General features: G+C 39.8%; 1 pseudogene; it reads left to right on the top strand.

Annotated features, from left to right (window-relative positions):
• Positions 1 to 12,437: 12,437 nt before the first annotated feature.
• On the top strand, positions 12,438 to 12,808 carry LOC150019717 (large ribosomal subunit protein eL31 pseudogene; annotated as a pseudogene).
• The last annotated feature ends 12,660 nt before the right edge of the window (positions 12,809 to 25,468 follow it).

Below are 25,468 nucleotides of genomic sequence, written 5' to 3' on the forward strand. Positions count from 1 at the left end.
ATAAATGTAAGGCATGGAAGTGAAGCTTTTTTCATTCTTGTGCACTAGATTCCTATCTCAATCACTTTGTTTTGCTGATACATTAGTTTAAAAATTACAAGGCAAATACAAGCCCAGTAGACAGGGTTAGGCCACAGCAGTTATTCTAAAATTCAAATATTTGGATTTGTCGCAAAGGTCAAAGGCCAAGAACATGCTGATCTGCAATTGAAGAGCTAAAGCATGAAAGTCCCAATCGTATTCTCTGCTCTTCTGACTGTTACAGGGATGCACTGCCGATTTAATCTGTTTAATCTGCCTCGCCATTTCCAATACCTCAATTATTCTGAAACCACTCACGGCTGCCAGCAGCAGCAACGACCCCGCCCCTGAGCACAGTGAGCGGCTGGGACCAAAGATCCCCACCGACTCTTTGTTCTGTGGGCAGAAGATTTTCTTGCTGGCCAGCTGAAGGCCTTTTCTTTGTGTTGTGATTGACAGACATGAATTAAATATCACCCCACTGGGCTCCCTGATTGGTGAATGACAATGGATTACAAGAATGTCTTGGGAAAATGGCGTTTTATGATAGGGGGACAAGACCAGAAAGGCAGGGCTTTTCCAGCTAATCCTGAACTTGACAATAGCAGAGACCATCATTCTGGGCTCACTTATTTTTGTTTGTTTGCTTGTTTTAGCTTGAGATGCCTTGTTCAGATCAGTTAGGAAATATCCAAGAATGGCTTAAGAGAAGAGGATGAAACCAAAGTAAAAATTTTGGGGAGAGAAAAGGATTGTTTGCTTTAAATACCTGATGTTTCTGGAGATAAGCTTGAAGGATTGATTCTGTTCTAAAAAAGGGCCTGGCATTGTCCCTAAGGCATTTTTTTTTTTTCTTTCTCCATTAATCAGAGTGGCAATTAATGTTCCTTAGGGCAATGATATACATTGCAGAAACCACCCTGTTTCCAGCATACCATGCACAGCCTTGGGCATAAACAGCTCTGCACACACACAATCCTCCTCTTTAGAACAAGGAGAAAGGGTGTGATAAGAAAGTAGGGAGAAATGGGATAGCGAAGAAGGCATCCAGAATTCTAGGGGACAGCATGAATGCTGCTGATTAGACAAGGAAGAAGGAAATGGGGAGCAAAATGAAAAAAACAAACCTGTCATCTAGTCTAAGAGCTGGTGAGGGTTTAGATGAGTATTGATTTCAAAAAGGGTGGTTAAGCTTCCTCAGTTGATGACCCTCTAAAACAGAAAGGAGTGATTATAACGAGAGCTGGGAACAGCTCTGATGCATCTAACATATAGTGCACTGGAAAGCAGTCTGGGTTCTTAGGTTTGCTGGGAACGTTTGCTATCAGTAATACTGTTGAAAGAAAGCACTAGTGAGGCATCTTTTGCCTGACTTTCAATAAATATTGAGATCATTTTGCCATTATATTGGGCACAAAGATTCCTTCTGCAAAATGAGAGGAAGGGGGAAGTATTTAGATGTTGGCCAGAATTTGAGCAGTTAAAAGGTGACAAGGGCAAAGAGTTTGTTTGGCCTGGGGGCTCTTCCTAGGTCTGGAAAGGTAGTGTCAGTTTTAGATCAGACAATCAAGTCAGGCTCATAACCCTCAACTAGGAATATCCATTGGTCCATCCAGATAAGCAGATAAAAATTGGATAGTACTACCCAAGGGTCAGGAAAGCAGTCATGGACAAAGGTGAAATGTAGGGTAACAGATCGGAACAGATTAAGAAGCACCCTGGGCACAGGGCTCAGGAAATTAGGAGAAAAACTGGGAAAACGGTTCAAAATCCTGGCAAGAAAGTTTGGGAAACAGGTAGAGTCCATAGCACTAGAAACATGCTGGAATCAAAGTGTTGTCTCCATCAGGATACCATAATGTTCCCTGAAGAAGCAAAAGTGGATCTTGGTGTTGGCTGGGCTGAGCAGGCATGTGGCTATATGACTCCAGGGGGGTGTGCTGGAGGTGGTGGCGGAGGGAGAAGCACAAGGCAGATATTCGGGAACGCAAACCAAAGGAGCTAAGCACCTACATTCTCTGACTGCTGGAAATGGCATCCTTCTTAAGGGATTAAAGTTTGTGGGTTTTCATGTTCACGTAAATTATAATCAAAGCGAAGTCCTTCTTTAGAGACTGCCCACTCTGAGTAAGCTACTTGTGATGGTGTTAGATAGATGCCTCAGTTTTGAGCTATTAATGCAGCAATGCCAGCTCTGGGAAGCCTTCCTGAACTGGAAGAGTCCTACTCTGGGAGAAAATGCAAGTAATAACAAATATGTTTTTTTTTAATAGACCAGCAGCTTGCTGAGCTGTGGTGTGATACATCCCCACCCCCTCCCACCATATTTTCTTCCTATATGCATACTATGTTGCTAGGAAGATTTATTAGCTGTGTGTTTCTTCAGTTCCTTGATGACTCTAAAGAGTTCAGTCCTAGTGTCTTGGATATGATATTACTGAACAGAATGGGATTATTTAGTAGTTAAATGGACTGGGCATTGACAGAGTATATTATTGCTAGGGCTTCCATAACAATGTATCACAGAACAGATGGCTTAAGCAACAGAAATTTACTTTCTCATAATTCTGGAGGTTAGGAGTCCAAGATTAAGATGTCCGCAGGGTTCATTTCTCCTGAGGTTTTTCTTTTCAGCTTGTGGATGGCTGTCTTCTCTCTGTGTCTTCACATGGTCTTTCCCCTGTGTGTGTCTGCGTCCTAATCTCTTCTTTTAAGGACACCAGACATATTGGATCAGAGCACACACTAATGACCTCATTTGACTTTAATTATTTCTTTACAAACCCTATCTTTAAATATATTCTGAGGTACTGGGGGTTAGGACTTCAACATATGAATTGGGAGGGGAGCACATTTCAGCCCATAACATGCCACCAGTGGCCTCCCTGTATACACAGAGATAAAATGCTTTGGGGTAAGATCGCAATAAAACAGTCTCCATACAAAAACAATGTCCATGACCAGTGGATTTTCATTTAATCACTCACAGGCCCATTTGTTATCATAACCCTATTATTGTCACGTACTTTATAATTCTATCAATATTGATAAATATTTATTGAATCGATGAATAACTCTTCTTTCTTGAAAAAACTGGCCATTTCTTGTAAGAAGGGTTTGACAGTTTAGAGGCAAGCAAAGTCTCAGGTTACTCTGCCAATTGCCTCCTATTGAATGAGTTGTGGGCAGTCTCTAGTGAACATGAAAACATCATAAATAATTGAAATTAAACAACCCTTGTCAAAATAGATTAATAGAGTGCTTTTTATGACACAGTCACTTCAGTTTCTTTAAGTCTTTTGGCTTGTTCACTGACCTGAAAACTCCAATAGCAGGTGTTGTGGCTGCTGGCCATAGCATGAGGTCCTCTTCAGGGAATGGAGCAAGAAATGCCAGCAAAGAGCCTCCTTCAAAATGAGTTTCCTTGAAGAATGCCAGGTTGGCAGGGATGGGAATGGGGATCCTTCACTTTAGGCTCAGTCCAGACTAGAGCCAAACAAGCTCTGGTTAATTCATGGGCCTGCTCTGTGCAGGTTTATGGATAGATGGGTCTCTAAGGGGCATGTGAGACTTGCCTCATTAGATTCTATCATAAATTTGTTGGCTGTGGCCCCTGAAGGCAAACCCCTCCTCTGGGTACATAGCTTTCCCTTGGCTAATGTTTTGTCACAACCACAGCAGCCATGAGACAGCCCTATGCCAGGAATATCTCTACATAAACACAGTACTCAGAAGGAAGGGCTAGGCTGTGAATCAGAGCCAGGAAAAGAAGTGAATAATTGAATTATGCAATATCTAAGGGTTAAAGAGAGATTGATTCTTTTTATTATTATTATTATTATTATGGTAAAATATATGTAGTGCAAAACTTACCATTTTAAGCATTTTTAAGTGTATAGTTCAGCAGCATCAATTAACGTTCACCTTGTTGTGCAACCATCACCACCATCCATCTCCAGAACTCTTTTCATCTTGCAAATCTGAAACTCTGCACCCATGAAACACTAACTCCTCATTCTCCCTTTTCTCCATCATCTGGAAACTACATTCTACTTCCTGGTTCAATAAATTAAACTACTCCTGGTACTTCATATAAGTGGAATTAAACAGTATTTGTCCTTTTGTAACTAGCTTATTTCACATAACATAATATTTTCAAGGTTCACTCATATTATAGCATATGTCAGAATGTCCTCCCTTTATAAGGCCCCAAAAATTTCATTGTATTTATGGACCACATTTTGTTTAGTCAATCATTCATCCATGGACACTTGGCTTGCTTTCACCTTTTGCCTATGAACATGGGTATTCAAGTATCTATTCTAATTCCTGCTTTCAATATTTTGGGGCATTTACACAAAAATGGGATAGTTGGATGGACTGATTCCTCTTTTTTTCTTAAAGATTGTATTTATTTATTTTTAGAGAGAGAGGAATGAAAGGAGAAAGAGAGGGAGAGAAACATTGATCAGTTGCCTCTAATAAGCATCCTGATCAAGGACTGAAACCACAACCAGGCATGTGCCCTGACTGGGAATTGACTCCATGACCTTTCACTTTGTGGAATGATGCCCCAAAATCTGAGCCACACTGGTCAGGGCTGGATGGGCTGATTCTTAAAGGTAGGCCTGTCATGCCACTTTCAAGCCCAGGAAGGAACAACTAGAAAAAACAGGGACAAACACTGAGCACTGAAACTGAGGAGGAACAGGGAAGAGACAGCTGGGCAAACAGGTTCCAAGTCAAGGAACCTGAGCAGTAGGAACTCCATCCTCAGCCTCCTGAGATACTGTTTATCAGGAAGAATTTCTGATTTTCGATTATGTATCTCCTTTGGATTCTATAGCTGTACATTTGCACTATTGTATCATCCCATACCACTTCCTACAATGGAGGTTATTTATACATAACTTGAGTTTCCTACTAACTGTAAACTTCCTGAGGGCAACGATTATGTTACATTTATCTTTGAAGGCAGAGCAACACCTAGTACAGCTCGTGATTAATAAATATTTACTAAATAGATGAAAGTAATATTAAACATTAGAGAAAAAGACTTACTAATTTCCTTAGTCATTTCATTTAAGGAAAGCACCACAATCATGTCAGCTTAGATGTTACTAATAGTAGTTGAGAAACCAGAGGAAGTAATAATACCGTTGTGGGGAAATCAGGCCACATCTGAAACGTCATGAGCAATTCCAGGCCTGCCTTAAGTAGTTTCTATCGTAGGTGCTGGAAATAGTGTAGCAAGAACTCAAGGGAAAGGTAAGCAGAAGAATAAAGACTCTGGAAGCTGTCAAGTGAGAAACAATTGAATGAATTGACTATTTAGCTTGGGGACAAGAAGACTAAAGAGACACATAATAAGAGTTTGCAAATATTTGAAAGGTTTCTTATAGATAAGGAAGCTACACAGGGAAATCCAGAACCATGGATTTAAGAGCCAGGAGACAAGATCAATATGAGAGAACTTTTTTTTTTTGGAGAGAACTTTTAATGTATTATTATTTTTTAAATGATAAACATCTTTTATTGTATTTTTTTCTATTACAACTTATCCTGCCTTGTAATGCAGGTCAAGCCTGGGAATCTAGACTGTTCCTTTGGATAAGCTGAAAAGTCCACAAGGAGGACTGGGTAGAATAGACATTGCCTGTATTACTCATGGTAGTGGTGGCAGGTTGGCAAGTGAGACCACATGCCCATGTGTCCTAGACTTGTTTTAACCCTTTGTGTGTCAATGTTGCTGTGCGTGACGCTGACAAATTTTTCCAAAAGTGCCAGCGTCGCTCCCAGTGACTCTTGATGGCTATAAATGTAAATAACAATGGAATAATTAGTATTTTATGTTTTGTTCTCTTTTTTTGTACCTCAGGTTATATATTGATTTAACTTTTTCTCATGTTCATCTAAATTTCAAGTTTTTACACTTGTTCAAATACTGACATATTAATTGTTATAATTTTTACTTACATTTTAAATAGTTCTTTTAATTTCATTTATCTTCGCAATAATCATCAAAACTATGCAGTGTGCATGATAAGAAAGCTTTTGCTAATGGACATTTTCATTGCTTCATCGTATAGCATTAGCATTTTGTTTATAAACTGTTTTTCACTGCTGATATCTATTGATATATGTCCCTAGTGTGAATACCATTTGTGTTCATTTTTTTTTGTATGTTATGAAGTTTTCTTTTACTTTCAAAAATGTATGCAATATTTGGCATACTTCTTGTTTGTTATCTATGTTGCTATGTGCTTTTTCAAGTTATAATCATAGGTTTTATATTATGCCATATATTATACTTCAAAAGCTGTATTGAAGGAAAGAATTATTTTTCTAAAATAATTGTTATAATAAAATAATTTTAATGCAATAAATTTTTTGCTAAATTGCATGAAAGAACACTGCTTACAAAAGAAGAGTGTATTATATGTCATGAAATTTTCAGCAAGTTATTATGAATAATAATGTTTTTATAGACACTTTTCATAAACTCTACATTTCTCAGCAAAATAGCCTGGCATTTCTCACATGAATTTCAGCAATTATGCATGGCACTCAAAAGGTTAAGGACTCCCAAACAAAGGAGGCATGTGTCCTGCCTGTGACTCTAAACTACATTGCCTTAATGTAAAGAAAAGATCAAGAAGCAGTCACAGCACAGGCATCCACTCCCAAAAGGTGATAAGTAGGAAGTTACAATCCATTTCCAAAACAATACATATTCCTTCTTGCCAGGGGCCATATCTTGTAGATTCTTGTTTTGATCATCATAAATTTAATTTCCAGACTCTAATAGTTTCCTTAAAAAAAAAAAGTCCTGATTTCTTAAAGTATATTTTATTGATTGTGCTTTTACAGTTGTCCCAATTTTTTCCCCTTTGCTCCTCTCCACCCAGTACCTGGCTGCCCTCCAGTAATCCTCCACTTAGTTCATGTCCATGGCTCCTGTGTGTTAAGTTCTTTGGCTTCTCCATTTTCTATACTTTTCTTAACTTCCCCCTGTCTATTTTGTTCCTACCAATTATGCTTCTTAATTCCTACATTATTTCCCCTTTCTCCCTCTTCCTGCTCCCAGCTGGTAACACTCCAAATGATCTCCACATCTATGACTTTGTTCCTGTTCTGTTTTTTTACTTATCTATTTATTAATTTTTAAATTTCAATTGTTGATGGTTGTGAATCCGTTGTTTTTCTAATGTTCATGGTTTTGATCTTCTTCTTTTTCTTAAATAAGTCCCTTTAACATTTTCTGTAATAATGGCTTGGTAGTGATGAACTCCTTTAGCTTTACCTTGTGTGGGAAGCACTTTATCTGCCCTTCCATTTCAAATAATAGCTTTTTGGATAGAGTAATCTTGGTTGTAGGTCCTTGCTTTTCATTATTTTGAATATTTCTTGCCAGTCCTTTCTTGCCTGCAAAGTTTCTTTTGAGAAATCCGCTGATAGTCATATGGGAACTCCTTTGTAAGTAACTCTGTTCTTTTCTCTTGCTGCTTTTAAGATTCTTTGTTTATCTTTAACCTTTGTCATTTTAATGATGATATGTCTTGGTGTGGTCCTCTTTGGTTCCAACTTGTTTGAGACTCTTCGTGCATGTCTATTTCCTTCAGAAAATTAGGGAAGTTTTCTTTCATTATTTTTTCAAGTAAGTTTTCAATTTTTTGCTCTTCCTCTTCTACTTCTGGCATCCCTATGATTTGATGTTGGCACATTTGGAGATGTCCCAGAGGTTCCTAGGCCTCTTCTCATTTTTTTTTTTTTTTTGAATTCTTGCTTCTTCTTTTGTTCTGATGGAATGCTTATCTCTTCCTTATGTTTCCAATTGTTGGTTTGAATACCAGTTTCCTTCCCTTCTCTGTTGATTTCCTGTGTATTGTTCTTTATTTCATTTAGTGTAACCTTAATTTCTTCCTTTATTTTTTTGCAGTATCCTGATAACCAGTGTTTTGAACTCTTCTTTTGATAGGTTGGCTATCTCCATCTCACTTAATTCTTTTTCTGGGGTTTTGTTCTGTTCTTTCATTTAGGCCATATTTCTTTGTCTCCTCAATTTAGCAGGCTCCCTATGTTTGCTTCTGTATATTAGGTAGAGCTGCATTTACTCCCTGTCTTAGTAGCATGGCCTATGTAGCAAAGGCACCTGTATGGGGCAGAGCCTTAGGTAATTGGCAGGGTGAGGCAATTCACATCACCACTTTGTGGCTGTGTGGGGAAGGCTCAGAGAACAGACAATGCCTCCACGTGGCTTCTGGCAGTTTGGTGCTTACCCCAGTTCCAATCACTTCACTCTTCCCATGTGTACCTAGCACCTTTCCAACTGCTGCCCAGGTGGTGAATCCTTTGTGTATGTCCTAAGACCATGCTGGCCCTTTAAATGGCAAAAATCCAGCATCCCAACTCCCACTGGTTTTTACAACCAGAAGTAACAAGGATCTATCTTTCTGGTGCTGGAACCATGGGCTGTGTGGCCTGGCCTGGGACTGGGATCACTTACTCCCAAGGTATCCCTCCCATTCCTCCCACTGCCTTGCCTCCGCCTTCCTGTGCCACACTGCCTCTCCACCTGTCTCCATGACTCTTCCCCTCCTATCCATCTGGATGAATGTGTCTTCTTTAAATCCATGGTTATCAGGATTCCATACAGCTTGATTTTCAGATGGTTCTGGGTGTTATTAATTTTGAGATCTGGTTGCTATTCTTTCTATGGTTGTGCAAGTAGGTGAAATGTGTCTGCCTACCCTCCCATCTTAACCCGAAGTCAGTTCTGATTTTTTGATTGGAGGATTTCTGGTAAAGATGGAGGCATAGGTAAATGTGGCTTTCTTCCTTGCACAACCACAGTATAATTACAAATAAAATATAGAACAACCATCACTCATAACCAGAGCTGTATGACAGTCTGACAACTACGGGATGGAAGAAACCACGTTCACTGAGATGGGTAGGAGGGATGGAAGGGCAGAGATGTGGAGACGCAGAACCAGCTGGTCCAAAACCCACATGTGGCGGCTGTAAAATGGAGGGATATCTTCAGAGTGAAGGATCCCAGCCTACACCAGCCCACCCAGTCCAGGGTTCCAGTGCCAGGAAGATAAGTTCCCATAACTTCTGGCTGTAAAAACCGGTGGAGGTTGGGTCGGCAGAAGAAACTGCAGGATTCTCTGCCTCTCTTCTTAAAGGGCCTCACACTGCACATGGACTTACTCAGACTCACTCCCTCTGGGCTCCAGAACCAGGGTGGCAGCTTGAAGGTAATCACTGGCATGTGCGGAGGAATTAAAATGTCTGGCATCAGGGCAAAAGCTGATGGACAGCTTCCTCCCGTACAGAACTGTAGACAGTGACCATGTACCTTTGCTGAATCCTCCCCCACACAGAACCACAGAGCATACCATATCTGAATTTCCACTAGCCTGGATCACATGGTAAGCCCTACCCTGATGGTAATCTAAAGGTTGGTCCCATCCAACTGACAGGCTCACCCAAGCAACTCCCCACTCTGGTAACAGTGGCTTTTCCATATGAAGGGCTGGGCTAGGTGCAGGCTTCAGACCTTCCTAAATCCACTTTAAAAAGCAACAGCTGAGCCCAGCCTCCGTACCTCTCTCTGAGTGGCCCCAGGCCCAGCACTAGCAGCAGCCTCTTGCAGATTGCATTATACCTCATGTCAAGGAGCCCCACACAGAACACAGGTGGTAGCTGACCTTGGCCTGCACCACCTGGGAAACCCCAGAGCCTGAAAACCCTGTGGACAGTTACAGACCACATTGGAGAACCACCTAATCTCCTCCACTAGCTACAGAGGGAGGTGGTTGCTGACCAGGGGGTCACAGGCAGTCCTACCAGCTGTTTGAACTGGGTAAATCCCTCCCATTGACCGGCTGACAGCCATCTAGACTCATCTACAAGAGGAGGGAGTACTCAGCCCACATAGAGGGAGCATCTTGAGTACACAGCTTGGGAGATAGGGAGGCTGTGCCACAGGAGCCTACAGGACACCTACTACATTAAGCCATGCTACCAAGACATGGAGTCAAAGCATCTCTACCTAATACATAGGAAGAAACACAGCGCAGCTGCCAAATGAGAAGACAAAGACGTATGGCCCAAATCAAAGAACAGAAGTCCAGTGAAAGAACTAAACAAAATGGAGAAAGGCAATCTATCAGATACAGAGTTCAAAACCCTGGTTATAAGGATGTTTAGAGAACTTGGTGGGTACTTCAACAGTGTAAAAAAGACCCAGGTATAAATGAAGGATATACTAACTGAAATAAAGAACAATTTGTAGGGAATCAACAGCAGAGTGGATGAAGCCAAGAATCAAATCAATGATTTGGAACATAATAAAGAAAAAGACATACAATCAGTACAGAAGAAGAAAAAATAATTCAAAAAAATCGAGGATAGTGTAAGGAGCCTCTGGGACAACTTCAAATGTTCCAACATTCTCATCATAGGGGTGCCAGAAGGAGAAGAGAAAGAACAAAAAATTGGAATCCTAGTTCAAAAAATAATAAAGAAAAATGTTTCTAATTTGGTGAAGGAAATAGACATACAAGTCCAGGAAGCACAGAGTCCTGAACAAGGTGGATGTAAAGAGGACCACAAAAAGACACATTATAATTAAAATGCCAAAGGTTAAAGATAGAGAGAGGATTTTAAAAGCAGCAAGAGAAAATCAGATAATTGCCTACAAAGCAGTTCCCATAGACTGTCACCTGATTTCTTAAAAGAAACTTTGCATGTTAGAGGGGATTGGCAAGAAGTATTCAAAATGATGAAAAGCAAGGACCTACAACTTATATTACTCTATCCAGCAAAGTTATAATTTAAAATGGAAGGGCAGATAAAGTACTTCCCACACAAGATGAAGCTAAAGAAGTTTATCATCACCAAATCATAATTATATGAAATGTTAAAGGGGTTTATTTAAGAAAAAGAAGAAAATCAAAATTGTGAACATTAAAATGACAATAAATACATAACTATCAACAACTGAATCTAAAAAACAAAATAAGCAAACAAGCAGAACAGAAACAGAATAATAGATATGGAGAACAATGGGATGGTGGCCAGTGGAGAGGGGATCCTGGAGAATAGGTGAAAAGGATGACAGGGCCCTGGTTGGTGTGGCTCAGTGGGCTGAGCACTGGCCTGCAAACCAAAGGGTTGCTGGTTCGATCCCCAGTCAGGGCACATGCCTGGGTTGCGAGCCAGGTCCCCAGTTGGGGGTGTGCAAGAGGAAACCACACATTGATGTTTCTCTCCCTCTCTTTTCCTCTCCCTGAAAATAAATAAATAAATAAATAAATCTTTAAAAAAAAGATAACAGGATTAAGAAGTACAAATTGGTAGTTAAAGAACAGACAGGTGAATGTTAAGAGCAAGTATAGAAAATGGAGTTGTCAAAGAACTTATATGCATGACTCATGGACGTGAACAAAGAAGGGGGAATTGCCAGATGCAGTGAGGGGTACTGGGTGGGAGGTGACAAAGGGGGAAAAGTTGAGACAACTGTAATAGCATAATCAATTTTAAAAGACTATTTGGAAAAAAAAGGGCCCTGTTCAGTTTCAGGGATGCAATATCTTCTCTTATTTTCTGTAGATACTACCCTTGTGTCCTTAGGGGGTGGGGGAAACATTTGCTTTTGACTCTTGAGGATGTTAGTTTTTCTCAGATGATTGACAATTCTTTGCCTTTAGCTCATTATTGTAGCTGGAATCTCCTGGTAGCTCATCTGGGAATGCTTTCTCTGCTTCCTTATATTCTCAAATGGGAGTGGTGGACCTATCTACTGTCAGAAGGGATGTTTTAGTAGTCATCTGGGAAAAGGGATTTTCCATTATTCCTGGATGCTTCCAAATCTCACGTTCATTGCTCCAGCCTGTAGGCAGACGTGCCTACTTGGCATGGAGGGGTAAGAGCTTGTTCAATCTGACATCCATAACCAGTCACCGCTAGGTTTACCTCTAGGCCTCTGTCTTGTTCTTTGTAACTGCCACCTCCAAGCTTGGGATTGAGGGCTTGGAATATTCCAGAATGCTTTCTTCTTTCTACAACAGCCTTTTGTTTTTCAAAAAACATTTTCCTCTACTCTCTCAATCATGCCTGCCTTCTCTTGTTTAGGAATTCCTTCTTATTTTTGGTCCACCAAGAATATCTCTTCTTGGTTTCCAGTCATATTGTGGGTTTATTATTTTAAACATGTCACCCCTTTCTGTCATTTTTAGGTATCTATGCTCAGCTAACCATCTTAATTTAATCTCCTGTCCCTTCCAATTCTTAATGTTATAATTTTATCAACACAAAAGGAAAAGTAAACAGAAACACACAGGCATATACAAATAACTCACTTAAAATTGTGTTTTTTCCTTTCTTTCAAACTTGGGCCTGGCATAATGGCTCCCACAAAGAAGGGTGGCAAAAAGGGTTTTCTGGCCATCAATGAGATAATGACCAAAGAATACATTATCAACATTCACAAGAGCATCCGGGGAGTGGGTTTTAAGAAGCGTGCCCCTCAGACACGCAGAGAGATCCAGAATTTTGCCATGAAGGAAATGGGAACTCCAGATGTACACATTGATACCAGGCTCAACAAAGTTGTCTGGGCCAAAGGAACAAGGAATGTCTCATACTGTATCTGGGTGTGGTTGTCCAGAAAATAAAATGAGGATGAAGAATCACCAAACAAGCTCTATACATGGATCACCTACATACCTGTCACCACTTTCAAAATCTGCAAGCAGTTAATGTGGATGAGAACTAACTGCTGATTGTCAAATAAAGTTATAAAAATGCCAAAAATAAGGTTTTCTTCAAAATAAATGAATAAACAAAATTGAAACAGATTCATAGACAAAGAGAGAAGACTAGTGGTTGGCAGAGGAGAGTGAGGTCAGAGGACTGGGAAAAAGAGGCAAAAGGATAAGAAGTACAAATTGGTTGTTGCAGACAGGTATGGATATGTGAAGTACAGCATAGAGAATATGGTCAGTGATACTGTAATAACTGTGCATGGTGTCAGGTGGGTACTGGAAATATCGTGGGGAACACTTTGGAAAGTATATGATTGTCTAACTACTATGTTATAACTATACAAAATAATATTGAAAGTAAGTAGTAACTGAAAAAAAATCTATAAAATAGAAAAAATTGTGTTTTTCCTAATCATTATAGTACTGGCACACAGATAAAATCCAAGATCATTCAAAATAACAATAACAATCACTATAATACAAAACACTGTTAACATTTTGGAATATATGTGAAATATCCATATCTATATACATATATAACTGATTATAAATATACATGCATATATTCATAAATAAATATACTACTTTTATATACATAGATTACTATATGGAATGAGAATAAACTCTTTAACTCACTTTAACTATTTCTTGAATTTCCATGCAAAGTAGTATGTGATTATTTCAGTAATTAAGCCAAGTATACACTGTTGGTTACCTTTTCTGTGAACACTCTGGTTTTTCTCATCATTCTGCATTTTGTCTTATAAATGCTACACTTTTACTGGTTAACCCCAAGAGACTTGTTTCTCCAACATTGTTTTCTTCACCATGTATAGCAGTCTCTGCAAGGCTTAGCAAACATGAACATAGTCTCTGCCATCCTACATGCCAGGAATGGCACATGCACTCTGCCTTTTAAGGTCAGTTAATCTTTGTTTTTATTAAAGTAACTCAAGAACATAGTTTTAGAAAGCTAATAGTAATTTCCATTCTACCTAATTTATATCATAATTTTTTAGTAAATCAACATCAGAGCTTATATTATTATGACTGTAACTTTTGTGGCTGAGCTAATTAGAATAAAATTATTGTATTCTCCTTATTCATTTTTTAAAAATATTCCTAGAGTGATCCAGCCAAGATGGCGGTATAGGCAGACATGCGTTGCCTGTTTGCAAAACCACATCAAAATTACAACTAAAATATGGAGCAACCATCAGCCAGAACCATCAGAAATTTAGTTGCATAGAGATCTGACAATTATGGAATTAAAGAAACCACATCCATTGAGACAGGTGGGAACGATACAGACGTGGAATGGGCTGATCTCTCACCCACATGTGGTAGATAGAAATTCAGAAGGAATATCTCAGTATTGAGGAGTCCCAGCTCCATACCAGGTCTCCCAGCACAGAGTTCCAGTGCCAGGACGTAAGTCCCCAAAACTTCTGGCTGCAAAAACAGGTGGAGAATAAATCAGTGGAAGAAAGTGCTGCAGCCCCAAGTAGTTCATCTTAAAGAACCCACACATGGACTCACCTACTCAGACTCACTCCCTCTGAGCTCTAGCACCAGGGGATCAGCTTGAAAGGCACCAGTGGTACACAGGGATAAACTGAAGTGTTTGGCACCAAGGCCAGCAGAAGCCATTGTCTCTTTTCTAAACCTCTCCCACACAGAGCCAGCAAGCTGGTGCCATATCTGAGACTACATCAACCTGGCTAACACTATTAGACCCACCTTTGAGATCTCCAGAGACTCTGCCCCACCCAATTTATGGGACCACCCAAGCTGCTTTTCCATATGAATGGCTGATCTTGGCTTATGCTTCACAACTTCCTAAATCCTATGGAAAAAGCAACAGCTGGCCTTAGTGAACCCCAGGCCAGACACTACCAGTAGAAAGCTTAGATTCACAGCTTGGCATTGCCTGGGAATCTCCAAGTCCAGCACAAGTAGCAGCCATCTCAGATTGCTTTATGGCTCAGGCAGGGTGCCCCAGGTGAAACACAGGTTGGGGCTGACCTTGGCCTGCACCACCCAGGAAACCCCAGGGCCAGCACACGTAGTGGACAGCTACAGACCACCCTGCTCCTGCACAGCTGATCCTCCATGGAGGGTGGAGGTTGGTGATAAGTGGTCTCAGCCAATCCTTGAAGCTCATTGGACTGGGTAAATCCCTCCCATTGATCTACCAACAGCAACCAAGGCTCAAATACAAGAGGAGGGTGTACTCAGCCCACACGATGGGTGTACCTTGAGTACCCAGCTTGGGTGAAAGGGGAGCCTGTGCCACTGGACCCTATAGTACACCTACTACATTAGGCCATACTACCAAGACACGGAGTCAAAGCAACTCTACCTAATATAGAGAAACAAATGCAGGGAGGGATGACAAATTTAGGAGGCAAAGAAAGATGGCCCAAATGAAAGAACAGAACAAAACCACAGTAAAAGCACGCAATGAAACAAAGATAGCCAACCTATCAGATGCAGAGTTCAAAACACTGGTGACCAGGATGCCCAGAGAAATGATTAAGTACAGCCACAAAATATAGGAAAAAGTGAGGGTTATACAAAGTTAAATAAAAATATATATACAGGGAACCAACACAGAAGGGAAGGAAGCTGGGATTCTAACAACTGATTGGAAATATAAGGAAGCAATAAACATTTAACCAGAATAAAAAGAAGAAACAAGAATTTTTTAAAATGAGGAGAGGATTAGGAACTTCTGGGAAAACTTTAACATACCAACATCCAAATCATAGGGGTGCTACAGGAGAATAGGAAGAGCAAGAAATTGAAAATTTAGTTGAAAAAAATAATAAAAGAAAACTTCCTTAATTTTGTGAAGGAAATGGACATACAAGTTCAGATAGCACAGAGAATTCTAAACAAGTTGGATCCAAAGAGGACCACACCAAGACACATTATAATTAAAATGCCAAAGGTTGAAGATGAAGAGAGAATCTTAAAACCAGCAAGAGAAGAGAGTTGCTTACAGAGGGGTTCCTGTAAGACCATCAGCAGATTTCTCAAAAGAAACTCTGCAGGCAAGAAGGGACTGGAAAGAAGTATTCAAAGTGATGAAAAGCAAGAAACTACAATCAAGATTACTCTATCTAGCAAAGCTATCATTTAGAATGAAAGCACAGATAAAGTGCTTCTCAGTCATGGTAAAACTAAAGGAATTCATCCCCACCAAGCCATTATTACATGAAATATTAAAGGGGCTTATTAAAAAAAAAAAAAGATCAAAACTATGAACATTAAAATGACAACAAACTCACAACTATCAACAACCAAATCTAAAAAATAAAAACAGAAGGAAAACAAACTAAGCAAACAATCAGAACAGGAAGAGAATTATAGGTATGAAGATTATTTGGAGGGTTATCAGCTGGGAGGGGGAAAAGGGAGAAGGAGGAAATGGTGCAGGGATCAAGAAGCATAATTGGTAGAAACAAAATAGACAGAGGGATGTTAAGAACAATATAAGAGAGGGTGAACTTACATGCACAACCCATGGACATGAACTAAGAGCAGGAGAGATTGCTCGAGGGAAGGGGAGTACTAGATGGAGAGGGGTAAGGGAGAAAAACTGGGGCAACCGTAACAGCATAATCAATAAAATATACTTTAAAATATTTCTAGAGATATTAATTGACTTTAATTTTTTTCTTAATTTATACAATCATAAATTCTAAATACTTTAATAGCTCTGTAATATGCTTCATAATTCCATTTTTCACCAAATCAAGTAGATTAGTTTTTTCTTTTTTCCAGGAGACCTTTTCCCTGGCACCTTCTTTCCTCATGTTCCAACCTAGGTCCCCTGTACAGCTCTCATTCTGTTTTGGATCTTCTGGTCCCTATAATTTCTGTTGCTTGGTTTTCTTCCTTATTTTTCTAGAGAACATCATTCAGCATTTTTCTGATAAAGAACATATGAACAGCAATCCATCAAATATGATCATACACCATGATCAATAGGGGAGATTTAACGCAACTCCTATCAAGATTCCAATGATATATTTCACTGACTAGAACAAATATTTCCAAAATTTTGCATGGAACCACAGAAAGCCCCACATAGCAACAGCAATCCTAAGAAAGAAAAAACAAAATTGTGGGGGAGGATGATGCTGGGTGGAGGGGAGTAAAGGGGAGAAAATTGGAACTATTGTAACAATGTAATCAATAAAATACATTAAAAAAAAAGAAAAAACAAAATTGGAGGAATCATACCATCTGATATGAAACTATACAATAAGGCCATAGTAATCAAAATAGCATGGTACTGGCATAAAAACACACGTAAGTCAATGGAACAGAATAGAGAGCCCAGAAATAAACCCACACTAATATTTGACAAAGGAAGCAAGCACATACAATGAACTAAGGATAGTTTATTCAATAAATGGTGCTAGGAAAATTGGACAGATGCATGCAGAAAAATGAAACTAGACCACCTTCTTACACAACACACAAAATAAATTCAAAATGGATCAGAGATTAAAATGTTAGACTCAACACCATAAAAACCATAGGAGAAAACATAGGTAGCAAAATCTCGAACTTAGTTTGTAGCAATATTTTATCGAATATATCTCCCAAGGCAAGGGAAACAAAAGAAAAAATAAACAAATGGGACTACATTAAACTCAAAAGATTTTGCACAGCAAAGGAAAACATCAACAAAATAAAAAGAAAATCCACAGAATGGGAGAACACATTTGCCAATACATCTGATAAGAAATTAATATCCAAAATGTATAAAGAACTCACAAAACTCAACACACACACAAAAAAAATCAAACAAACCCAAACAATCCAATTAAAAAATGGGCAAAGGACCTGAATGAATGGATAAAACAATATGGGACATTTATACAATGGAACACTACTTGGCAACATTGTGGATGGACCAGGAGAACATTATGCTAAATGAAATAAGTCAGTCAGAGAAAAACAACTACCATATGATTTCACTCATATATGGAATCTAATGAACAAACTGAATTAACCAGCAAAATAGAGACAGACTCATAGACAGAGAGCATGCCAACAGCTAGGGGGTGGGGGGAATGCTAGTGGTGGAGGGACTGAGCAAGAAGGGAAAAGGACCCATGGACGTGGACAACAGTGTGATGATTGTGGGTGGGTGGGGGGAATAGGAGGACTAAATTATAATGGAAAAAATACAATAAATATAATAAAAAAATAAAGAGCATATGAAAGATAAAAAAATTTAGGATTTATACTCTCATATATCTAAAAAGTTATTTTATTCTATGGGGAGACCCCTTTAGTATGGGTTTCCCCCAGTTAGGTGTGTTCTAGGAACCCATCTGCATCAGTGTACCTGCTGGCATTGTTTTGAGAGGCTGCATTCACTATAGTGAATTTTTTAAAAGACTCTTTTAACGCATTTGCCTATTTCATGATGGGTGATTTACAAGCGCACCTGTCCACACTGCACTGAGTGTTCAGCAGTTTTTGACTAAAAATGCCATGACCCCCATGCCCCACCCTCCCTATTCATTGGATCTCACTCAGGCGACTTATTTTGTTCCCCATGTGAAAAAAGTCCTCAAAGGGAAATATTTTGCTTATGTGGAAGAGGTGGGGAAAAAAAGAAAAAACCAGCAGTAGCAATAAAAAGCATCAAAATCAATGATTTCAAAAACTGTTTTGAGCAGTGGGAAACAAGTCTCAGTAGGTGTATTGCACCAAATGGAGAGTACTTTGAAGGTGACTGAAGCTTAAACCTGTAAGAATAAATAATTTTTTATAAATAAATTCCATTTCCCCCCTCCTTGTATTTATACTTCATTAATATTTTGGCTAGGTATAAAACTCTTATGTCAGAAATTTTACTCATTTTTGAAGGTAGTGATCCGTTGACTTATAGCTTCTATTATTGGTATGAAGTTCAATGTCATTTCGATTCCTGATACTTCTTAAGTAAATTGTTTTTAAATTTTTTCCTCTAAAAATGTTTAAGATTTTCTCTTTATTTAAAATTTTTTTTACAACTTCCCAGTGATATTTGGGGTTTGGGTCCTTTGTGGTAGGTGTCCAACATGCACTTTTTAATCTGGAGATTCAGATTAAAAATAATTTGTTTTGTGTGTGTGTGTGTGTGTGTGTGTGTGTGTGTGTGTGTGTAGGGGATAAAGCAGTTCATTTGGCTATACAAGGAAAACAAGAGAAATTGCACTATGTGTGCAGTCCTTCATCTACAGTTTTAGTTTCATGGGTTACACAACTTTCCATATTACTTGTTGATTCAAAACTCACCTGCCTCTTTGTTGTCTCACTTTCAGGCATTTAAGTGGCTGGGTTCTCCATTCTGCATAATGTCTTATCTATTCATATTTTTAAAATTTAAAGAGATGTTACCATATCATTCATCTGGTCTTTTGGACTTTTTATTTTTTTAATTCCTGACATTTTATCACATTTATTAGGCTTGTGTTAAACCCATTATACTTAATCAGAAGGCTAAAGAGCTTTCAGAGTGAGCTTTTGAAGCCAGAAATGCCATAGTTTGGTGTCAAAATTATTGAAGAAATGTTTCAGAACAGAATAAAGAGTGTTTCTCATTTCTCTAGTAACCTTAACTCCTTACCTTCTGCAAGCAAATGATGTATAATGACATCAATGAACTCTAGCCTTTCCCTCTTGGCTGAAATCTTACCTGTTGCTGACTTTACCAACCCTTCCTTGGTTGCTAGCAGCGAGAAGGATCTATTATTTTACATAATTGGACTGGCCAATAAATAGAGGGCTAGGAGTCATTGTGAGTGCTACTCTGCAAATCTGACCTAAATACAGAGATTGCGAGGAGTAGTTAGGCCTAGGGACCAGATGTTACTTACTTCGTTTTAAGAATACCTGACTCTGAATTCCATTTTTTTAAAAAGCAACTTCAGCAAAGGCAAGAAGAAAGTTAAGATGCTGATGCTGTGATGCCACCACAGCTGTTATAGTTCTAATGATGCATTTGATATTTTTCCTGTAATGGATGTCTTTCTCATTCAGAGTAGTATATCTTTCCCAGAGTTGCTAAGAACCCAGACTGGAGCCCAGTTGCCTAGGTTTGAACCCTGGCTCTGTCACTTATTAGCCTTGTCACTTTGGGTAAAATACTTAATCTCTCATGCCTCAGTTTCCTCCTCTGTGAAATGGGGATACAATGATAATTAGCTCACAGGGTAATTGTAAGACTAAAATTAACATAATGTCTCATGCAGTTAAAATATTATATAAGTGTTTTCTATGATTATTGTTGTTATATCGAATGACAGTATGCTGGGATTGTTAATTTGATTAAAAAAAAAATCATCAGAGCTCTGGCCAGGTCAGGTGGCTCAGTTGGTTGGAGCATTGTCCCAAACACCAAAAGGTTGCATGTTCAGTCCCCCTTAGCCAGAGCACATACCTAGGTTGCGGATTTGAACCCCAGTTGGGGCATGTATGGGAGGCAACCAATAAATGTCTCTCTCACATTGATGTCCCCCACCCCCTTCTCTCTCTTTTCCTCTGTCTCTAAAATCAATAAGCATATCCTTAGGTGAGGACGTAAATTAAAAAAAAAGAAAATTCTTAAGCACTAAAGGAAATACAAAGCCCAATGATCTGGAGTCATAGCTATTGATTAAATACCAGATGTAGAGCTAATTCCTTAGTAACCAAGACTCAAATGACATATAAGGGACTTCTCTTTGAAGACCCACCATGTTCCTCTTTTATATTACTGGTTGTCAATATTTCCAAGGCAAAAGTTCAAGTTTGCCTAATAAGCAAGTACTCTACATGTGAATAGAATGGGTCAAGGGGACTCTTGTGTACCCACGTGACGTTCCTAGATTTCCTTTTTCCTTCTCTTCAGGAAATCCCCTTTCTTATCTGATTCTTTTTTTCTATAAATGGATGCAATGTGCTTGGAAGGCCATGACTAACTTTGGATTCGGATGTGAAGCCTTTGTGAAAAGCGAAGCCTTGAGCCCTTGCCCAATGCTGAGGGAAGGTGAGGGGCTGGCAGGGAGAGGGCCCTTCACACAGGAGCCAGAGGTCAGCAAGTGCGAAAAGACCTAAAGGTGCCCTAACCTTGACTTCCCTCCCTAAGGAGAATTGTGTTGTGCTGAAAAGAGCCCAAGATCCAGAGTCTTTCAGATCCAAGTTCTACTTCTAATCCCTGATTCAATTTCTAGACACTTGCTCAAAGCAAGTAGACCTCATATGGCCGTGACCACTAGATGAAGGAACACACCTTGTAGGAAATCATGTTAACATGTTTATTTTAAAGTCTAATTTGTTCTCATTTTCTGTTGCCTCCTTTTGCTTTTGAATATTCCATGAAAGAAAGGATGAAAGAAGAAAGGGAGAAAGGAAGAAAGAAATAAAAAACAAAACTCGAGATTTCTTGGCAAGGAGGATGAGTGGGAAAGGAACATAATTAGTGAGTAATCCTTAGTCTTCTTTGTGAAGTTATTTTTATGGCCATCCCATGTCTCAAGTATCATTGGGGAGGGAAGAGTTGAGAATAGTTCAGTATCTTCATTATTAAGAGAGCCCTTTCCTGACTGGAAAAATAAATACTCGTCTCAGAGAAAACTGGTGTATGGGGATGAGATTTCCATGAACATCTTTATGCACTTTTCCATTGGTTACAAGAGAGACAGCATTCAGGGGCTGGAAATGAAGAGAAACTTCTGCCAACTGCATTTGTTGTGGGCAGAGGGACAAGGATTTCCTTTAGCAAAGGAATTCCAGAGTATGGGGGTCCCTGGGATCAGTGGCCAAAGATGACATTCTTTCACCAGGGCAGTGAGAGTCAGCAGAAGGGCAATTTATGCCAGCAGTAGGAAGAACAGCCTAGGGACTTGTGGGGACTGAAAAAAATATTAATACCTTTCCTCCCACCTTCTAAATTCTTCTGCCTGGGCTACTCATCAAATTAACAGAGACAGAGTAACAGGGAAAGAATCAAAGTTTTAATACATGCACATGGGGAACTCACATAAGCATAAAAATTCCATGAATATTTCAAATACAGTGAGGTAAATTTGGGTGTATAAAACACTTTTGAAAAAAAAGGAAAGGAGGGAGGATGGGGTATTAGATTTCAGAAGTGAGAATGGGCAATTTACAGGTAGTTGAGGAAAAGGAGAGCCTACATGGCAGGCAAATTCTTGCTAGGCAGCTCAAAGGCAATGGGACCCAGTGGGTATCCAGCTAACAGGCCTGCCCTGAAGCCCTCTTATTTACCATACTTAATTCAAATTAGGTGGAGGTGAACATCCTAAGATCTCCTTCCTGAAGCACGTTTCTGTCTGAATCTCTCAGGTAGAAAAGGAGGGGAGGGCCAAAGGGTCCTCCTGAATCTTGTTTCTTAATGAACAGCTTATATTCAATATCCCCCAAAGCAACTTCAGGGTGGCAAAACTTTGGTTCCCTTCAAGTTTTTACTCCAAAACTGCTGCACAGAAGCTAAGCATAAGCCCAGAAGGCTCCAGACTGAAAAAAAAGTCAAGAGCAAGTTAAGTTAGTTTCCTCTTGTCCTGGTAATAAACTCCAGTCATATTTAACAGTAAAAATGGGACATTTAGTCAGCAAGATATTTAACTTACATCCGGGTATTTGTATTTATATGTCATGTTCTAATGACATCTACTCCAAAATTTGTTGACCAACATTGATAAATTGTGTTTGTTAGATATTTATACTGATAAATCCATACCCAGTTTTATATTTCTATGTACATACATATCAATACACATGTATGTTTTATGAGAATTGTTTAACTTGTGGCAGCTCCTTGTTCTAAATATTCTGTTCATCAGTCCTGGGGAAATCCCAGATGATTGGTTCACTTTACACAACCAAGCCTTCAAACACCATAGTTTATCTACCGAAATTGTAGGCACCATGCCTAGGAAGAAATGATCAGCTTCTAGGTCTGCCCTTGCCCCAAGCCTCAAGGTGAGGGCAAAATGCTGGCACTTCTCAACATTCAGAAGTGGTCAGTGGAAGTCCTGAGCCCTGAAATAAATGTCTGTCTTTGAACTCACTACCTTGGTCTTCCTTGACACTCATTTCTAACCTGGGAGCCAATATTTCTCATTCCTATTATTTAAATACAGTATGTGTCCTCTGGTAGGTGGGCCAAAGGAAACCTGAGAGAATCACACAGTTTTGTGCCGTCACGTCACAAGTTAGTCTATCAGAGTGTTAAATGACCAGGTTGGACACTCCTGAGCTTTGACAGTGGAGACACAGAGCTTTGTGGTTGCTAGACTCTGCCGCCTTAGGGAAAAGCCATCTCCTGCGAGGCACTTCACTGTTTCCTACTCTGGGTCAGAAAGCTGTGAATGGAGATTCCATGTGGAGATTGGAAATCACCACCCCAGAGGTACACACATCAAAGTGGGCCTCTATTTGCTTGTTTTTCTTGGCCAAGTGGGAGGAGGAATGTTGGAGAGTTCAGGACGTTTTCATAGTGAAGTAGGGCCCTGACTTGGTACGTTGTTCTCAATCCCTCTCTGAGTGATGCCGCTGCAGATAAACTGGCTTGGGCACCAGTGTTCACAGCTGCATGAAGGATGTCGCAGGGAAATAATGGCTGCTGTGTGTGCTGGAGTACAAACAGTCCCACACAGGCCTGGGCCAGAGAAACAATGGGTGACAAACAGCTTCAGTACAATGCATTCATTTCCTGTAATAACACTGGGCTAAACAAGGCCCAGGAGGCAGGTTCCACCTGACTAAGAGACACGCCACTTCACGTCATCATTTTAGAGGTCTGCTGTTCGTTTGGAATGAGACACACATGAAAAGAAGAGAGATGGCAAGTATTTGGGTTTTTTCCCTTCCCTTACAGGACAAGATATAATTAAAACCATTTTTTGTTATGCCCCGATAAAACAGTGTGGTAAAAATACTGGAGAGGTGTTAGAAGCTATTTCAATTTTAAGTCTTTCTGACATTAAATGTTCATGATTCACTATCACTGCTAAAAATACTACTGTGAGGCCACCTGGGCTTCTCTGCTTCCTAGCAAGCCAGCTGGTTCTAAAATGTGCACTCACCTCTCCACCCTGTCTGAGCTTCCATCCTCATGCAAGGAGAAGCCCCTTTGGGAGTTGGTTTAAGATAGCGTCCTGATAAAGATAATGATAATGATAAAGATAATAATGATGATAATGATAATAATGAGAGCTAACATCTATTGACCACTTACTATGCAGCAGACTGGGTTCTAATTGCTTGAATCCTCATGAGAATCTTACGAAGTGGGTACCATTATTAGTCCCATTTTACTGATGAGAAGACTGAAGCAGAGCTTAAGCAACTTACCCAAGCTCATGACTTGTAAGTCTTTTCTAGTACATGTTCAGGGCCTCCCATGAACCTACTTTGCTGAGCAGCATTCTACATGTGCAGGTAACTGCCTTGCCCCATGTCTGTGATGAAATGGCATCACTAGCTCTTGCATGAGAGAACCATATCTTGAGTACACATGGAGAGGGCTCCGAGGATAGTGAGTGTTTTGAGGAGATAGAAGAGAGAAGCTTATGTTGGTTTTTGTAGGGGATCCAGCATTCTTCTGTCCGAGAAGAGAAAGAATTTGGAGCTGCAACCCCAACAAGACAGCTTACGTCCATGGCTGACAGTTGGTTAATCAGATGCAAAGAGACTCTCCATGGATCTGCTCAGAAAACCAGGCCCTGCCCACAGAGTGCCCCTGAGCGCTTAGGCTGCAGCAAATGTCATCAAGACAGAGATATATACATAGAACTTTAGAACTGAAAGAGACTTTATTGTTATTTATTTATTTATTTTCTAATTGTCACCCGAGGACATGCTTAATGATTTTTTGAGAGAGGGGGAGGGAGGGTGAGAGGGAAAGAGAAATATCAATGTAAGAAAGAAACATCAGTTGGTTGCCTTTCGCACAGGCCCTGACTGGGGTCCAAACCTGCAACCCAGGCATATGTATGCCCTGACTGAAAATCAAACCCGTGATCTTTTGATTTACCAGACGAGGCTCCAAGCAATTGAGCCACACTCGCCAGGGCTGAAAGAGACTTTAGAGATCATTCAGCCACCTCCTTATTTTATCACTGAGAGGCTGAGTGTCAGGGAGGTGTACTGCCTCAGCTAATACCACGCAGGTGGTTCGAGACAGAGTCAGGAGGAAAACTGCCTGTATAGAAGAACACACCCAGTTAAAACTGTTTGTTAAGAGCTTACAAAAAACTGCAGGCTATATTAATGAATGTCTTGGCAGGGATGTGACAGGAAAGAAATTGAAGATATGATTCCTCCCCTCTCAAGGCTTACAGTTTCCCTGGGGATACACAGGATACATAAGTTCAAGCTTCAATGGACTAATGTGGCCACTTACCTCATGAATCCAGCACTCATGAAAGAACAGAGACATGACCAGGGTAGGGTGGGAGTAACCCAACAAGGGTTTCTAGAAGTGTACCCTGTTCCACATTGATGTAGATGACAGGGGTGTGAATAGGTAGAGAGAAAGTACTATGCGTTCAATGTAGGAATAAACACCACTTGTACCAAAGGATGAAGGGGCAAGGAGTGAGAGTCCTGAACACAGGCAGGAAATCGGAGTGTTTGACTGATCAGGACAGTATGCA

Source organism: Furipterus horrens, unplaced genomic scaffold (genome assembly GCF_987537825.1).
Source record: "Furipterus horrens unplaced genomic scaffold, mFurHor1.1.pri manual_scaffold_2, whole genome shotgun sequence".
Taxonomy (NCBI): Eukaryota; Metazoa; Chordata; class Mammalia; order Chiroptera; family Furipteridae; genus Furipterus; species Furipterus horrens.